We start from the raw sequence: 17,796 nt of genomic DNA, 5'->3' as shown, positions 1-17,796 counted from the left end.
AAGGTGCTGGTGGAATGTCTAAGGGCTGAAGAAGACCGGCGGGTCTTGTCTTTTGACTTTTGTTTTGGGCACAAACTCCACAGGACATCATGAAAGATTTAATATCCTTTCGCCAGGAAGGCCACCAGAATTGTCGTGTAACCTTTTCCTCAGTTTTGGCAATGCCAGGATGTCCTTCCATCAGGGTGTCATGATGACGGGAAATAACCAGTTCTTGCAATTCCTTTTCTGGCAAAAATAAGCGTCCTTGGAAGTAAGGTAAGCCATCCTTGACTGAAAAGGTAGACCCCTTTTTGATCCAATCCTGCAAGGCTGAAGAGTCCAGGACTTGTTTTACTCGTGCTTGAATGTCTTCAAGGGTTTGTAAAGTGGTTATTCCCAAAATTCTTTGTTCGGGAATTATCGGCACAGGTTCTGAGTTTGTGTCTATTTCTTCCATTCCAATTCGGGATAGAGCGTCCGCCTTACCATTCTTAGAACCGGGGCGGTAGGTGATTACAAAATCGAACTCAGCAAAGAACAAAGCCCATCGGAGCTGTCGAGACGATTGGGCCTTGGCAGTTTTTAAATATTGTAAATTTCGGTGATCAGTGATCACAGTGATGGTATGCCGGGCGCCGAGGAGATAATGCCGCCAAGCCTTAAAGGCGGACTTAATGGCTAATAGTTCCTTATCGGTAATCGCATAATTTATCTCCGGCGGTGAGAACTTTCTGGACCAAAATGCTACGGGGTGCATTTGGTTGGTTTCAGGGTCTCTCTGAGACAGGACAGCTCCCATGGCTAAACTGGACGCGTCGGTTTCGACTATATATGGGAGATCAGGACACGGGTGTTTCAAAATAGGTGCGGACGTGAACTTAGCTTTCGACTCCTGAAAGGCCTGTTCGGCTTCCTCGGTCCATTCAAAACGTTTATTTTTTCGCAAGAGTGCAGTGATGGGTTGCACCACACGTGAAAACTCCGGGATAAACCTGCGATAAAAGTTGGCAAAACCAAGCATGCTTTGGACACCTTTCACTGAACTAGGTGATGGCCATTTGAGGATGGCATCCACTTTCCGTGAATCCATTCGGACCCCTTTAGGTGTCAGGATGAATCCGAGAAACTCGGTGGTATGGAAAACACATTTTTCCAGCTTGGCAAACAGTTTGTGCTGGCGCAGTTTCTCTAGGACGGCCCTGACATGTTTTCTGTGATCAGATTCCGAAGAGGAGTACACAAGAATGTCATTGATATACACGATAACACAGACATCGATGAGTTCCCGAAGGACATCATTCATGAAGAATTGGAAGGCAGCAGGCGGTTTGCACAACCCGAAAGGCATCACCTGGTATTCGAATAGTCCATATTTTGTACGGAAGGCCGTTTTCCATTCGTCGCCTTCTTTTACTCGTACCAGATGATAAGCCCCCCGGAGATCTAACTTGGTGTATACGCAAGCGTCCTTCACCTGGTCAAGGAGTTCAGGGATCAGAGGCAGAGGGTAACGATTTTTAACAGTTATCTGGTTCAATGCGCGGTAATCGATACAAGTCCTAAGGTCGCCCTCTTTTTTAGGCACGAAGAACAAAGCTGAAGATGCCGGGGACTTTGACGGGCGAATGAAACCATTGGCGAGGTATTGATCTAAATATTGTCTCAAATGCAGATTCTCAGGTTCAGTAAGGGCATAAATCCTGCTACAAGGGGGTTGTGCACCGGGCACCAGATCGATTTGGCAATCGTACGATCTGTGGGGAGGTAACGTGTTGGCCTGTTCCTTTTGGAAGACGTCCTGAAAGTCTTGGTACTCTGGAGGTAGTTGCACGGGGACAGAGGTTACTGATGCTAGATTAATCTTTGGATTTTCTGGGTAGCAGGTTTGTGCACAATCCGGGAAGGTTATTCTCTTCGCTCGCCAATCAATTCGAGGATTATGTGTCTCTAACCAAGGGACTCCGAGAATAAGCTGAAACTGTGGAGCCTTGATCACATCAAACACAACTGCCTCCCGATGGCCATCCGGACCTACAAGTGTCACCTCAGCTGTGGAATGTGTTACCGGTCCAGAGGCAATTTCGGTTCCATCTACAGTGGTGATGACATCTTTGCTGGTTTTAGGACGCAGAGGGAGGTTTATCCTAGAGACCAATTCTCGATCCACATAGTTTCCTATAGCCCCGCTATCGATGTATGCCTTTATAGCATGCAACCGTTTTGGCTGTTCCGGATCTATGAGGACCATTGGCACAATGAAATGCGAGGTCTGAGAGTTAGTTTTCAAGCTCGGCAAGCGGACCCCTACGCTTGCCGGGCGTGGTAGTTTCCCGATACAGAGTTTCCATGGATTTTATCAGCGGCTCCTACCACCTTCTTGGGCGGCTTAACCGGGCAATCTCGTAGAAAGTGTCCTGAGGACCCACAATAAAGGCATAATTGCATCTGTCGTCTTCTTTCCCGTTCTTTTTGAGTTAGGGGTCCTTTAACTCCTCCGATTTGCATAAACTCCGAGGCATCAGCCCCCTTGGGGTTAGCGTGGGTTTTGGCCCACACCCGGGTTTCAAACTTGGACCGATCTGCTTTTCTGTTTTGCAGCCTGTGATCCAACTGGACCACTAAGTCTATATATTCAGTGCATTCTTGGGGTGGATTTACAACTTGTGCCAGGACATCTCCGCGTAGACCTCGATAGAATAACGTGATTCTTTTATCCTCTGGCCAACCAGTTTCCACAATTAGTCTATTGAAGGTTGCAATGTAGGATAGAAGGTCTTGATTGCCCTGTCGCAGAGATAGAAGTTCGTCATCCAGAGCCTGTCCCTGGGAATGTCGAGCAAATAACCTTTCCATGCTTGTTTGAAATCCTTGAAAATCACGAAGAATCAGGTCATCTTGAGTTACCAGTGGGACTGACCAATCGGCAGCACAGCCGCTGAGATATGACAACACAAAGGCTACCTTGGTCTGATCATTAGGGAAGGCCCTGGGTCTGCATAGGAAGTGCAAACGACACTGATTCATGAATACGGCAAATCGTTTGGGGTCCCCAGCAAAGCGTTCGGGTGGGGCCCGCGGCATGTTTGCAGGTAGATTAATCAGCACAGGGTTACTGGAAACCACAGGAGTGGGGTTCCCCCCGGAACCGGGTAAAGGAGTTTGTCCAGCTTGACCTTGCAAAAGCTGTCTAGCCAGGTCATCAGTCCTTTCCCTTGTTACAATCACTTCTCTTCTGAGGGCATTAGTCTCTTGACGAGCGGCGTGTACCTCGGCCCGTAATTCCCCCAGTAGTTGGGCCAGTTGGTCAGTCTCAGAAGTTTCCATAGCGCCTGGGTGGGAATTTGTAGGGAGGCTTAGCGTTCTGTAACGTCCACCTGGTTCCCACGGGGGCGCTGATCTAGTCTGGATTACTGCGGCCTCTTCTAGCGTGATGCGCAGGACCCGGAACACCGATTGGACAGGACCTCCAAATCGTGCTTCCTTGGCCCGTAGGAATATCCTTCTTATGGTTTAGAAGGTTGAGCTCTCCATCCTGCTTCTGGTGCAGGGGCGCACGTTCGTCCAGTTACTTCACTGGTTTTCAGAATGTCGCTGGCAAAATCCACTTGACTTTCCTGAGCGATGCGCCGTAAGTATGAAAGTTCAAAGTTCAAGTGAGGCCCCCTTTATGCTGTCTTTCTCACCTGTGATCTGTCCTTTACTTCAGGTGCAGAATGAAGGCGATGCGTCGAGGGGTTAACCTGCCGAGGTGAGTAGTAATGAGGGCGATCCCTCTAGATGTCCTTATCATTCCTCTGAAATGTCTCTAGTCCTTTCCCCATAAGGGCCGGGGTACGGTACCTGCCAACGGGGCGGCGCCGACCCGAAATGTGGAAGAAAAGCCGGTAAGTATTATGGCTGTTAACCAGGCTTTCCTTCTGTGAGTCCTTCTGCTCACCTTTTGTTTCTTCCTCTCTCCCCTAGGTGCAGAGATGTGGCGTCCGATGCGGACAGCCGCGATGGAGCCGGGAGATGTCTCGAGGACAGGACAGGTGAGTGAAGCGTGGCGCTGCAGCGAGCAACGTGATGCTTTTAAATTGAAGTCTTCCTTCAGGGATGCTGGCGAGAAGATTCCGGATGCAGGTAAGAAGCTTGAAATAATCCTTGGTTTTCACCTTTCTCTTCTCTTCCTTCCTTGCAGGTCTTCCAGGTTCAAGACGGGCGTGGCTGTAGTACAGGAGCAGGAGCAGACACGGTGAGCGTTAAGCTGCAGGAAGCAGAACAACGCGAAGCATGAGCTGCTGTCTGGGCGTGGCTTAAATAGCCTCCAAAGAAGTCCCAGGTATGTATCCTTCCCCAACTAGGTATGTATCCTTCCCTGGCCACGCCCGAGTTAAAAAATAGTCCCTATGAAAAAATAGTCCCTTTCAGGTCTCAGGGAGGCCTGAAGCGTGCAGCATGGTCTGCATCAGGTAAGTGCACAAAACACCTCCCTTTATGAGCCTGGCGCCTATGGCGCCAGGACTGATGTCCAACATGAGCCTGGCGCCAAAGGCGCCAGGACTGAGTCCAAAGAGTCCCTATAAGGGGCCGCTGGGCTTTTACCCGAGGTCATGATGCCGCGATGGAGCCGGGAGATGTCTCGAGGACAGGACAGGTGAGTGAAGCGTGGCGCTGCAGCGAGCAACGTGATGCTTTTAAATTGAAGTCTTCCTTCAGGGATGCTGGCGAGAAGATTCCGGATGCAGGTAAGAAGCTTGAAATAATCCTTGGTTTTCACCTTTCTCTTCTCTTCCTTCCTTGCAGGTCTTCCAGGTTCAAGACGGGCGTGGCTGTAGTACAGGAGCAGGAGCAGACACGGTGAGCGTTAAGCTGCAGGAAGCAGAACAACGCGAAGCATGAGCTGCTGTCTGGGCGTGGCTTAAATAGCCTCCAAAGAAGTCCCAGGTATGTATCCTTCCCCAACTAGGTATGTATCCTTCCCTGGCCACGCCCGAGTTAAAAAATAGTCCCTATGAAAAAATAGTCCCTTTCAGGTCTCAGGGAGGCCTGAAGCGTGCAGCATGGTCTGCATCAGGTAAGTGCACAAAACACCTCCCTTTATGAGCCTGGCGCCTATGGCGCCCGGACTGATGTCCAACATGAGCCTGGCGCCAAAGGCACCAGGACTGAGTCCAAAGAGTCCCTATAAGGGGCCGCTGGGCTTTTACCCGAGGGCATGATGCCTGCTTCCGGGGGTGCTGGGCCTGGCCTGATGCTCCAGGGGTAGGCATCATGACACAGATGGACGAGGGGTTCGGGGGAGAGAGGGGCAGCAAGCGAGCTGGGTCGGGGCCTAGGATGTGGTTTTTGACTAAAATGGAGTCGGAAGCAGAGCTCCAACGGGCAGATTCACTCACCTGGGCACCTGGGTGAAACGAGGGGGCGCAGACAGTGGTGTAGGACTAGGCCCAAACCAGGAAGTGAAAACAACCAATCAGGGGAGGTGGGACAGACGGGAGGCGGCACAGATTGATGGAGATGGAAGAGGGGGTCGGGGGAGAGAGGGGCAGCAAGCGGGCTGGGTCCGGGCCTAGGATGGGGTTGTTGACTTAAATGGAGTGGGCAGCAGTGCTCCAACAGGCAGATTCACTCACCTGGGTGCCAGGAAGGGAAAAGAAATGTTCCATCGCATTCCTTGATTGTCAGATGCAAACAAGCTATCTCCTGAGTATGAATCAGAGAAAACCTTAAATTGGTATTCAGTCCATATATCCAGGTAAAGAATTTGCCAATACAGCCCTTATTCGAATCCCAAATGATAAGGATATCATCAATATAGCGTTTGAACAATTTCAGTGCTGGGATAAATTGGTTAGTTCTAGTAAAAATATACCATTCCTCACACTTGGCCATGCATGAGTTTGCAACATTTGGAGTGAACGCAGCGCCCATGGCCGTTCCCTTGATTTACATATAGAAATCAATTTCAAACCTGAGGACATTTTTTGTCAGGGTGATTTCCAAAGGTTCGATCATAAATGCACTGGGTACAGTGTGCAGCTTATCCGTATCCTCCAAGAAGATTTTAAGTGGAGGAAGGATAGCTCAGGTCCAATGTGTTTGTCGCAGAAGCAAGACAATGCAGCACAACACAGGTCTGAATACTGATCCCGCACTTAGAAGCCTTTCGCTGAAACTAAGCGTATTTTAAAAGAATAATTGTTACAATTATAATAATAATGATCAAAGCCTACCCTTGGGGAATGCTACAGTATAAGGCTTCTGCATCTAATGTAACTGTTGAATTAACAGGATAACCTTCTACTTGTCTTATCACATCTGTGTAATCTGCCAAATAGATGGCTGTTGTATAAGCTATTGGCTTCAGAAAGAAGTCTAGAAATGTCCCACTCAGTTCAAGGAGAGAACCACACAGTGAAATAATGGGCTGGCTTGGAGGATGAATCTTGTCCTTATGTACTTTAGGCAAGATATAGAATAATGGTGTCCGGATGTCAATGGGATTAAGAAAATCAAACTTCTTAGTGTTTAAAAATGTCATATCCACCCCTTTTGCTGTCACTCGTGCCACATGCTGCCTAATATCATGCATGAAATCTCCTGTTAATTTATGATAGTGTTCACTATTATTTAGCAGGTGCAAACATTCTCCATCATATATCTCAGCATCACAAACCACAATGCCGCCTCCACTTGTCGACATTCTTGATGACTACTGAATCATCTTTGCCAAGTGTTAACATTTGCTCTTGTTCAATTTTTGGGAGATTGACTGTCTGACCATGTCCTATCTGGTTTGATTTAAAGATCCTGTAAAACCCCTTTAAAATGACTTTCTCAAAATTAATGTTTCTTTTAAGATCATGTTATTTGTAGGGGTAAAAAGAGATTTGGGCCAGGAAGGGGTGGCTCCTATGGCAGGAACCTCCTGACTCTCTTCCATGCCACAAACAATCTCAGCAGGAGAAAAGACATCTCTTTGTTCAATAACTCCAAAACCAACTCAATGAGTTCTTTAGAAGAGAAATTGAACACAAGAGAGTGAGAAGTCATTTCCTGTATGCCCTTCTGTATGTTTTGAAAAATCTCAGAGGAGGCTGTGGTGTTGGTTGATCCTGGATAAAGGTCTGGTTTAGAGGGGGAAGAGCCCATCTTGTTTGACCTTGTGGGCGTCCTCTGCCAGAAAAACCACACCTATTTCCTCAAAATGGCCCTATAATTTTGGCTTTCGCCTTCCATATCAGAGACTAATGAAGTATTTAAAAAAGTAACTTTTCGTATTTTGAATGGACCATACTGGTTTGTTTTATAGGAATCATATGCTCCCTGTGTGCTACGGCCTGTGTAATCTGAACATAAATACAGATAAACAGTTTCCTTATCAAAGTTCAATCGATCTATTTTAAGTTTATCCATTTTGTTATTTATAGTCAGTCTGACAAATTCTGTGACCTGTTTCTGGACCATCTCCAATTTGTCTTTTGTATTCTAAATAAGTGTATCAGATAAAAAAAGTCAACTCAGTAGCTTGTAGTTTTCCTCAATCTTGCGACCGGTCTTTTGTGCTGAATTAATTGTTAAGATTATCCAGTCACGGCTGCATCTAGTGGAAATGCAAAAAAAAGATGATTCACATTTTTAGTCATCAAGAAATATGCAGGTTTAATTCCGAACTTGCAAACCTAACAAAATTATATTGCTTCTTAAGTATTCAGTTAGCAAATGACTATGCATTTGTGTATGGAATAAAGTCTTCTTAGTTTTTAACAAAGAGTCACTTATGACAGCTTAAGGTCCTGCCTGAGTGAGATCTAAAGGCTCAAAAAAGGAAGGAGCTCTAATGGCATCCACCAATTGTTCTTCCATGAAGTACAAAATATCAGCATCAGCCTTGGTCACTACTCTTATTGTGAATTATACCGACCCAAAAGAAGGAGCAGCAAACAAGAAAAATAAAAAGTCAAATGAATGGACTCTAAACCAAAAACATCAAACAACATGCTCAGCAACATTCTGCACCAAACATAGCCTACGGAAAGGCGGGTATACCCATCACTCATTGACACCTGGGCGAATATATAAGTAACACAAAAAAGAACAGGATGGTGTCATATTAGAAACCAATGTAATCATATTAATTAATATGGGTGTAAATTAGTTCCAACCCACCTGAAGGGAATTCACACACCACTGTAATACTGACAAAAATTCAGATTTATTGCAACAATTTTTTAACAATAATGTATCAATAATTAGTAGAAAAAAGTGAAAGAAACCTCATTAAAAAACAATCACTCACCCAATCCATCCATGCAAACAACTCAGCGATACATCTACAATAAGCCCTATATAATTCATCACAAAATACATTTATATAAAAAAAGATCATAAAGTGCATCAGTGACTCACATACAAAATGAAAACAAATTCATTGTGGGGAAATCAAAAATCAATAAATTAAATTCAATCTTGCAGCTCTGTAAGCATGAGGTACAAACCACCATTCTTCAAGGTCTATTAGCTGAGGTCAGGGGACGTCTCATGAAAAAATAAATATCCTCCCAAAAATATTAACGGCCTCCAATAAGGCTAGTTTCAACTGTTTGGGGGTTAATACCCATGGTCAAACAATGTTCTTCAGGACCACTTAAATATCTACAAGAAATGGAAATAAACAAAACAAACACACATTCAGCCCAAAATACATTGATGGGTGAAAAAACCTCAAGGTGAGAAACATGGAAATCTAATGCATCACCTTAATGTGAACAGACTTTTGTATTAAAAAATAATCGTGTCTGGATTCACGTTTGCATCAATTGATTCGGCATCGTACGAGCCTGAATAAATATAATTACTTTGAATTTTTGACTAGTGATACAGATAGCTTTAAAGTTAATGCACTTTTATACTGGTAGCCAGTGTAGACTTCTCAGCGCTGGTGTGATGTGATCTCTTCTATTTAGACTCACAAGCAGTCTTGCTGTGGTATTTTGGATGTGTTGTAGTTTGTTTTGTGAGGCGTTCTGGCATTCCCAGGTAGAGGCTGTTTGTGTAATCTAGTCTAAATAGTACCAAGGAGATGATTGCATGTGTTCTTTGTGGAAAGTTGTGGTAGGTGAGGCTATTGCATTGACTTGTGGTTCTAGAGAAAGCCTTTTGTCCATGAGGAGTACCAAGATTTTTATCACTGACAATGGGCCTCATTATAAATTTGCTGGTCTAGAAATGTGCTGGTCTTTGCTGGTTTCTGGACCAGCAATCTACATGTGTGGCTGCCGTGGCCGATGCACCCGACAGGACTGACCCTGCCGGGCGCAGCAGTCACTGCAGTCAGACCATTCACTGAAGCATCAGCACTGTTAACATCGGTGCCAGCTCTTCCAAGTCCCCACTCCCATAGAGTCCTGGAGGACTCTATGGGAATGAGGACTTACATTTTACCAGCATCTGATTTCCTGGGCTGCCGGATTTGTAATCTACCAGTGGCATCAGTAAAAAAATTACGAGTCCCGCAGCAACCCAACGGTAGCACTGGCAGGAATACCGCCAGACTCGTAATGAGGCCCAATGTATCCGGTTGGGTTTCCATGCACGGTGGCAGCAAAGGTATGTCTGTGCTGCATTGTCTCCTGGTGGGGAGATCATTATTTGTATTTTGGTTGGATTTTGTTTGAGATTGTTGTTTGTCATTCAGATGTTTATGTCAGTGAAGCATTTGTTGAGGGCGTTGTTTGGGTCTTTGGTGGAGATTATCTTAAAGATGAGTTGGGTGTCGTCTGTGTAGTTGTAGGAAGTCAGTCCATTAGTTTGAATGAGTTTTATCAGGTGGGACTTGTAGATATTGAAGAGGAGTAGGGAGGGCTTGATCCTTGTAGCACGCCGCAGGTGATGTTTTTAGTGTTAGAAGTAAATGGTGGTAAGTGTGTTCTTTCTGTCCAGTTGATGAGGAAAGATTTCAACCATTGTAGTGCCAAGTACTTTTTGCCACATTCCCATAGTCTCTTTATTAATGATGTGTGCCTGATTGTGTCAATGGCCTCTGTTATGTCATGTAGTATGAGAGAAGATTGGGTGTTGTTGTCTGCGTTCATTTTTAGGTCATGCCATATGGAGAGAAGCACTGATTCAGTTCCTCCCTTGAGTCTGACACTGACTTGGGAATGGTCGAGTATTCCTTTGCTTTCTACATGGTTGAGGAGCTCTTTGCAGATGTGGTTCTCAAGGATTTTCGGTGGGTAAGGTAGATTCGTTATAGGGCTGTAGTTGATAGTGTCTTCGCATTTCCTGTTTCGTTTTTTTGGAGGTGCTTGATGTATACTGATTTGAATGTTTTAAGTACTGTTCCTGTTTTATGGCGTAGGTTCATTATTCGTCGAAAGTATGAGGCTAGCATTCTGTGGTTGAGGAGTTTATTGAAGATGCCCAGTGGGCATGGGTCACTGGGGGATCAGGCGAGGTTGTTGTCTTTTGTTAATTTGTTGAAAGGCTCTACACTTATAGGTGCAAAACGATTGATTGTTGTTGTAACTTGTTGGCACGCTGGTTCCAGGTGGTTGTGGGGGGGGTGTTTTTGGTAGGGTGGCTTGCATTGATGCTCCATTGTATTGCTTCTATTTTTACTCTTAGATGGGTTGTGATGTTGTCACATAGGGATTGCAAGAGTACAATGTATTTATTGCACAAGGTTGGGTTTTAATTATCTTGATGATTTTGAACAATTATTTTTATTGGTTTGTTGCAGATTGGATTCTTGTAGTGTAATATGCTTTTTTTGCTTTCAGGACAGCTGATTTATAAATTCGGATTTGTCATCAGTATTTGTTTTTGGCCAATTGCCTGCAGTGTTTCCTCCATTGCTTTTCCAGTTTGTGGTTTGTTATTTTGAGTTCTTATGAGGCTTGGTTTGGTTGATTCCAGTAGCTCTGTTAGTGTTTCCTGGTTAAGACCAGGAGGTATTTTAGTTTGTAGTAGGTAGTTTTAAATTTGTGGCCATCATGCGATTTGGGATTTTGATGATTTATTGGATCATATAGTGATCGCTCCCTATGGTTGGTACTGGTGGGGTGGTGGTTGAGAGTCCATCTGTGCAGATAATTGCACCTACGGAGTGTTCTGCACTGTGGGTGGGACCGTTTACTATTTGTTTAAGTGGAGGGTTTCCAGTAGGGTGCTGAGGGAGTTTGCTGTGGTTTCATTTTCTCTTTTGAACCAGATGTTGAAGTCCCCGCAAGATCACTATGTTGTCATGATAAGTGGAGAGGTTGGCAAGGCAGCAGTGAGATTTGTGGCGAATTTGGGGTCGTAGGATGGTGGTCTGTAGATGGGGCCGAGCAATAGATTGAATTGACTGTTGAGCTTGATGTTGATTAGGAGTGAATGGCAATCTTCTTTGTCCGTTGAGGGGAGTGGAGATGAGCATATGTGGTTTTTGTGCACTAGTGTGATTCCTCCTCAGCTTGTGATAAATGTCATGTTGATTTTTCTAGAAAAAAAGTATTATTACCATTGCATACCTTGGTGTGTTATTAGCTGTTATGGGTGTATTTGGTGATGACTTATGTTTGGGACACTGCTCTTAGACTGGTCTTTTCTGTCTCTGAACATAGGACTGATACTATATTAGCACTTGGGGCAATGGTGCTGCCCAATCCGGAGGCAGTGAATGCAGGCTATATCTGCAGGGATAAGCCCATGTTGCATGTCTTCCTCCTTTGCCACTCTCTGAGCCAACGCCTCTTTTGGCCTCCACCACGCTGCCTCTCCGACTGTCAGCAACCCCCCTATGTTCCCACTTTCCCCAGATCCCACACGCTTCCAGTCCCCGCCATCCCCCTTAATTCGCCTGTCCATTATATGTTCCCAGTCTGGGGAAAATGGTGAAGGAAAATCATATTTCTCTTGTATGGTTTAGAGACAAAATGATGTTTAACATTTTAATCTAGAAAACTATCTGTATAACATGATAACTGTTTATTTAAATTGTGTATCAAATAAAATTGCCAAATTGAGTTAACAGGTAAGCTCTTGCAGAACTGTTAACTCTTTATAATTGTTGCACTAATTAACTTTGTGTGATATTTAGTTTAGAGTGTCTACATCCTTCTCATATGGAAATATTCTTTCATGAAGGGTATTGCCATCAAAATACTGATTTAGCATTTGTGGTTAGTGAACACAGAGAGGTTTTGAAGTAAAAAAATCTCAATTTGAAGAATGTTAAACAATATGGGACTTTCTTCTATTCTTCCAGCTATTCAAAATCAGATATTTTTTGTAATGATTACTTTGCCAATAATTCATCCATTTCTGGTTGTAGGAAGCCTTCACACCCATTCTTCCAAGCATACTTGTTAAGAGTTTGTGCAGTGAGTGAAAGAAAACGTTTATATTTTTTACCACTTAAAATGAAAGAAAATGTTTTGAATCTAGGCATCAAATGACAGCGTGAGGACTATGTATTGATATTAGCGAGTGGTGTTACTATTAAAGATAAAGATAAAATAATCTGTCAGAAACTTGGTGATTTTAGAAAAGTAAAACCGGCACTGATATATTTGACAAAAGAAAATATACACTATGCTGATTTTCTTTTTTTTTTTAAACGTTTATTTATTGGCATGAAACAAGAACAGGCAAGCAACACAATGCATAAAACAAGTGACATTGCGGGTACATGAATGGCATTACATATAGAGGGTTGACGGGACAGGGTAGGCTATGTGCCTCACAGTTCAGTTTGTTTCGGGAATAGCGATGTTTATGCGTCCGGGGGCGGAGGGGGGGGAGAGCAGTTCTATATCATCTTTACTTTTCAGGTAACTACAGAAATCGGACCATACATTCCTTGGACGAGATGTTACAGGGAGGGAGTTGATATAATCCTCTTCACACATTTGAGTCCAGGTGAGGGCCTTGAGCCACATTTCGAATGAGGGGGGGGGTCGACGCTTCCAGCACTGCAATATGCATTTTTTGGCCACCATAGTTCCAACATTTAAAAATTTGGACACCTTCCTCAACTCGGGTCCATCCGATAGCCCGAACAGAGCGGCTAGTGGATCGGGTGAAATATGGGTCGAGGTTATCTCAGCCAGGGCCTCCATGACGCTTTCCCAGAATGGGGCCAGTGCCTCGCAGGACCAAAATATATGAATGAGATCTGCATCAGTGGATTTACATTTCGGGCAGGTATGAACCTGTGCGGCGTGTAGTACAAGCGATTCAAGAGCTTATATTGCATGCACCTAAATCTGGCATTTAGGGAGACCTTGCGTGTATGTGTACACATCTTATTCCACATTGCATCGGTTAGGGTTAGTCCCAGTTCGTCACCCCACATGTCACGCGGCACCCGTGGTGCTTCCTCCAGCTTCTCCAGCAGCAGCTTGTATAGAGAGGATGTTATGCCCCTAACCCCAGTCGAATTGGTTATGAAGTGGATTTCAGGTGAATCTGGAGGTTCATCGGGATAGGTGGGCCACATGGCGCGGAACGCTGCCCTCAGTCTGAAATATTGTAGTAATTCTAGAGCTGTATCACAGTGCCCGGGCCGCCATGTCTGCGGAGTGACGAATTTCCCATCAGGATATAGATTGGTCAGTGCGCGGTAGCGCAGAACGTGCCAGTGTTGCATGAGGAGTTTGTCATGAGTGGGGCTAAGGCCTGGGAACTGCCAAATGGGCAGCCATTTGTAATATGGATGGTGGCCTGGGCGAGGCTGCAAGAGCCGTCTCCACGCCGTAGTTGTTGCTGCCACAGGATCTGCCGGGGCATTGGTGTGAAACCTGTGTTGGAGAACGAGAGATAGATTGTTGACTCCTTCGGTAGCTAGTTTCTTGAGCTTAACGTGTGGGGGGGTCAATGTGTGTGTACCAGTGTGTGGCATGTTGGGCCTGCGCAGGTATCCAATATCGAGCGAGGTCAGGGGCCGTGAAGCCCCCTTTCTCGTATGGAAGAACCATGTATTACCACTTTTTGCGAACCGCACCGGAGTGCCAGAGAAATTGGGCGCATGCCGCGTGTAGGTTCCTGAAGTATAGTTTCCCAGGCCAGATCGGGACATTTACGAAGATGTAGAGCAGCTTAGGGACAATTACCATTTTGATCAGGGACAGCCTACCCGACAAGGAGAGTGGGAGATTGCGCCATTTCGACATGCGGGTCTCGACCAACTGCGCCGTGGCCGTGTAGTTATCAGCCAACAGGGAGCGTTAAGAGAGGGATACTTGAACCCCAAGATATTGGATTCCGTCAGGAGACCAGCGGAGAGGGAATTTGCATGTTGGTTGGGATGTTGCCACAGTGAACGGAAATAATTCAGATTTAGTGTAGTTTATGGCAAAGCCCGAGAATGTACCGATTTTGGTGATGTCACGAATAATCGAGTCGAGATGGGCCGCTGCGTCTCTAACATAAAGAAGTACGTCGTTGGCGTACATTGAAATTATCTCCAGAGTGTCTCGCTAGCGGATACCCTTACGGGTATGTCTGTCTCTGACATTGTCAGCCATGGGTTCGATAACGAGCGCGAACAATATTGGGAAGAACGGGCAGCCCTGGCGAGTTCCCCGATGGAGCATGAAGGGGGACTGGGAGTTAATAAGGACTTTGGCCACTGGGTTTGTATACAGTAATTTAATATATGACAAAATACGGAGGCCAATCCCCATTTTGTGCAATACGGCCCACATGTATTGCCAGGATACCATGTTGCATGCCTTTTGGGCATCGAGGGTGACAGCTACGGCATTGGCATTGGGATCGATTCTAGACATGACATTGAACAGCTGACGAATGTTGAGGGCCGTTGAGCGACCAGAGACGAATCCGCTCTGATCTGGATGAACTAAGTGGGTCATTATGGGGAGGAACCTGCTTGCGATGATCTTGGCAAAGATTTTTGTATCAGTGTTGATCAGGGATAGGGGTCTGTACGACCCACATTCATCAGGTGGTTTACCCGGCTTGGGGAGCACGGTTATGAAGGCCTTGCGCAGGGAGGGGGGCAAGATGGACAGGCTGAGTGACTCATTCCAGACCTTGAGGAGTTTGGGTGCAAGGATGGTGACGTGCTCCTGGTAAAACTCGGAGGTGAGTCCATCAGGGCCAGGTGCCTAACCCTTCGGGAGGCTCGAGATGGCCACGGTGATCTCATCAAGGGTGAATGGGGTGTCCAATTGATCCCTGGTGGTGCCGGAGAGAAGAGTCATGGGGATTTGGCCTAGGAGGAGGTTTGTATCTAGTAAGCTGTGTTCCTGATGAGGAGCGTATAGGGTGTGTAAAATGCTGTAAACGTCTCCAGAATGTGCCGGTCGGACCAGTACAGGACACAGTTCGCATCTGTGATGCAGTCTGTGTGGGTTCTACCCCCTTCCGCACGCACCAGTCTGGACAGTGTTTTCCCCGGTCTATCTCCCTCGCCGTACTTCCACGCCGCCATGGGGCGAGCGTGGGATTGTATCTCCCTCTGGGCATGAGCCTCAAAAGCCTCCAGCTCGGACCTTATCTGTGCCAGTATGGTCGGGGGCGGGGTGGTGGCATAGTCCTTCTCAAGTTTTTTAAGGTTTGCTTCAGATCGCTGCAGGCTGTTTTTAATGTCTTTGAGGACCCCGGCCTCCCTGGAAATGCACATCCCTCTTATGTAAACCTTAAATGCCTCCCACCGGACCCACTCAGATGTGTCATGCCTTTTGTTGCAGTCAAAGAAGGTGTTGATGTCAGCCAGGATTTCAGCTTTAAAAACCATATCTTTCAGCACCTCCGACTTGAAGCGCCAGGCAGAACGGAGAGGTGGGTCCCGTCCCAGTTGAAGTCATAGTGTTACCGGGGAATGGTCTGAAAGGGTGTGTGGTAATATCTGTGTGTCCATGGCCCTCCCCACCATTCCGCTCGATGTGAGGAACAGGTCTACCCTTGACAGGCTATCGTGTATGGACGAGTAAAAGGTATACTCTCTTGCGCGTGGGTGAAGAACCCTCCACACATCTTTAAGGCCCAACATGTCAGCGTGTGTTTGTAATCCACTGGCCGCACGAGATGTGGCTCTGCGGGCAGTACCCGATCTATCTAATTCGCTGTCTAAGATGAGGTTCATGTCTCCCCCATATGATAGGAACATCAATATATTTCGTGAGTATGGTGATGACGTCATCAAAGAAATCCGGGGCGTCAACATTTTGGGCGTATGTGTTCACAAGGAGGCATTCTACATTAAGTAGTAGGCAATGAAGGATCACATATCTACCCTCTGGGTCGATGTGGCTGGTACGCAGTGAGAATTGGACTGACTTGTGGACAAGGGTGAGCACTCCCCTGGATTGGGTTGAATATTTTGTGTAATATCAGGAGCGTTGCCAGGTGCCCCAGGGCATGTGTCTCTTGGAGGAGGAGTATCTTAATTCCATGCCTCTGGGGATAAGCGGTTATCCTGCGGGCTTTGGTAAAGTTACTTAACCCCCGGACATTCCATGTCATAAGGTAAAGCGACATATGCCATGTTCTGGAACATCCCTGCAGCGATATCTGTTGCCATTCAGTGCCATGTGCGCTGCTGCAGTCGACCCGCATTGAGTTGTGACCAAGTCCCCCGCTCCCATGCCTTTTCCATTAAACCAAACCACAACTGTACCTCCCCCCACCCTCACTGCCCACCCCCAACTTGCAGTGCAGATTTCCCCACCCCAAACCCAGGCGCCACTGAATGGACGGACGCTCCTAGTGAAGCAGAGGTCGGCAGGCAGTACCCAACATGGATATGCCTCGTTCGCGGCCCTACAGGGGCCAAAAAGCAGCAGCAACCAACAGAAAATAAACATTGCAACTGCAGTGAGGTGCGCTGTTGCCGTGTGTTCGGCGTCTTGAACATGAAGTAGGATAGTGGATGCTGTCCAAGACAGGTTTCTGCGGAAAGCGAATTCCTTGACTGGTCCCAGGAGCCAGTGTTTTGATCAAAGTAGAATGAGAGTGAAGGAGTGGTTAGGGGTTGCGGCCGGCTACAAGCACTGGGGAGGAAGGGTGGTGAGTATCGCTAGTTCACAAGCGGAACCAGTAGCCAGGCACTTGTGGCAGGGAGCCATATTTGCATCATCACATTGTGAGTCGGGGACCACAAGATAAATTGGGCATCATCAAGCATGATAGTACGTGACTATACGTTGTTGGCGCGGTCCCCTTCTGGATTATGAAGTGGAATTTGCGACTCAATAAACCTCACCGCCTCATCAGGGACAGTGAAGAAGTATAATTTTCTGTTGTGAGTGATCTTGAGTTGCGCAGGGAACAAGATGGCATAAGGGACGTTGCGCTCCCTGAGCAGTTTCTTGACACCGAGGAATTGTCGTCTCTCTTGCTGCACCCCAACAGAGAAATCAGGGAAAATCCTAATAGTGTGGGCCTCCAAGCGTAAATCACCCTTCTCACGTGCCAGGCGAAGGATGAGGTCCCTGTCACGGTAATTGAGAATTCTGGCAATGATGGGCCTCGGGATGTCGCCCGGCTTGGGGCGTGGCGACAAAGCACGGTGAGCACGTTCAACCGTGAAGTACGGTGACAGGGCCGGATTTCCCAGAAGATCTTTGAGTAGGCCTTCAGCAGCGTCTTCCATGCGCCCTTTGAGGACGTTCTCGGGAACCCCAATGATGCGCAGTTTGTTCCTGCGGGAGCGTGACTCCAAATCCTCACACTTTGCTTTCACATTTTTCATATCCCATGACAGAGATGCAACTGTAATCCTGGTTCCTGCTTGGTCCATTCATGTTCTGAGCGAGGCGACATTGGCGTTAATGTCATCCAAATTCTCATGGAAGGCGGCAACATTTTTAGCCATTGATT

Source organism: Ambystoma mexicanum, chromosome 10 (assembly GCF_040938575.1).
Source record: "Ambystoma mexicanum isolate Mex_15411 chromosome 10, UKY_AmexF1_1, whole genome shotgun sequence".
NCBI classification, from domain to species: domain Eukaryota; kingdom Metazoa; phylum Chordata; class Amphibia; order Caudata; family Ambystomatidae; genus Ambystoma; species Ambystoma mexicanum.
The sequence above is the reverse complement of the archived record's forward strand: the minus strand, read 5'-3'. Positions refer to the sequence as shown.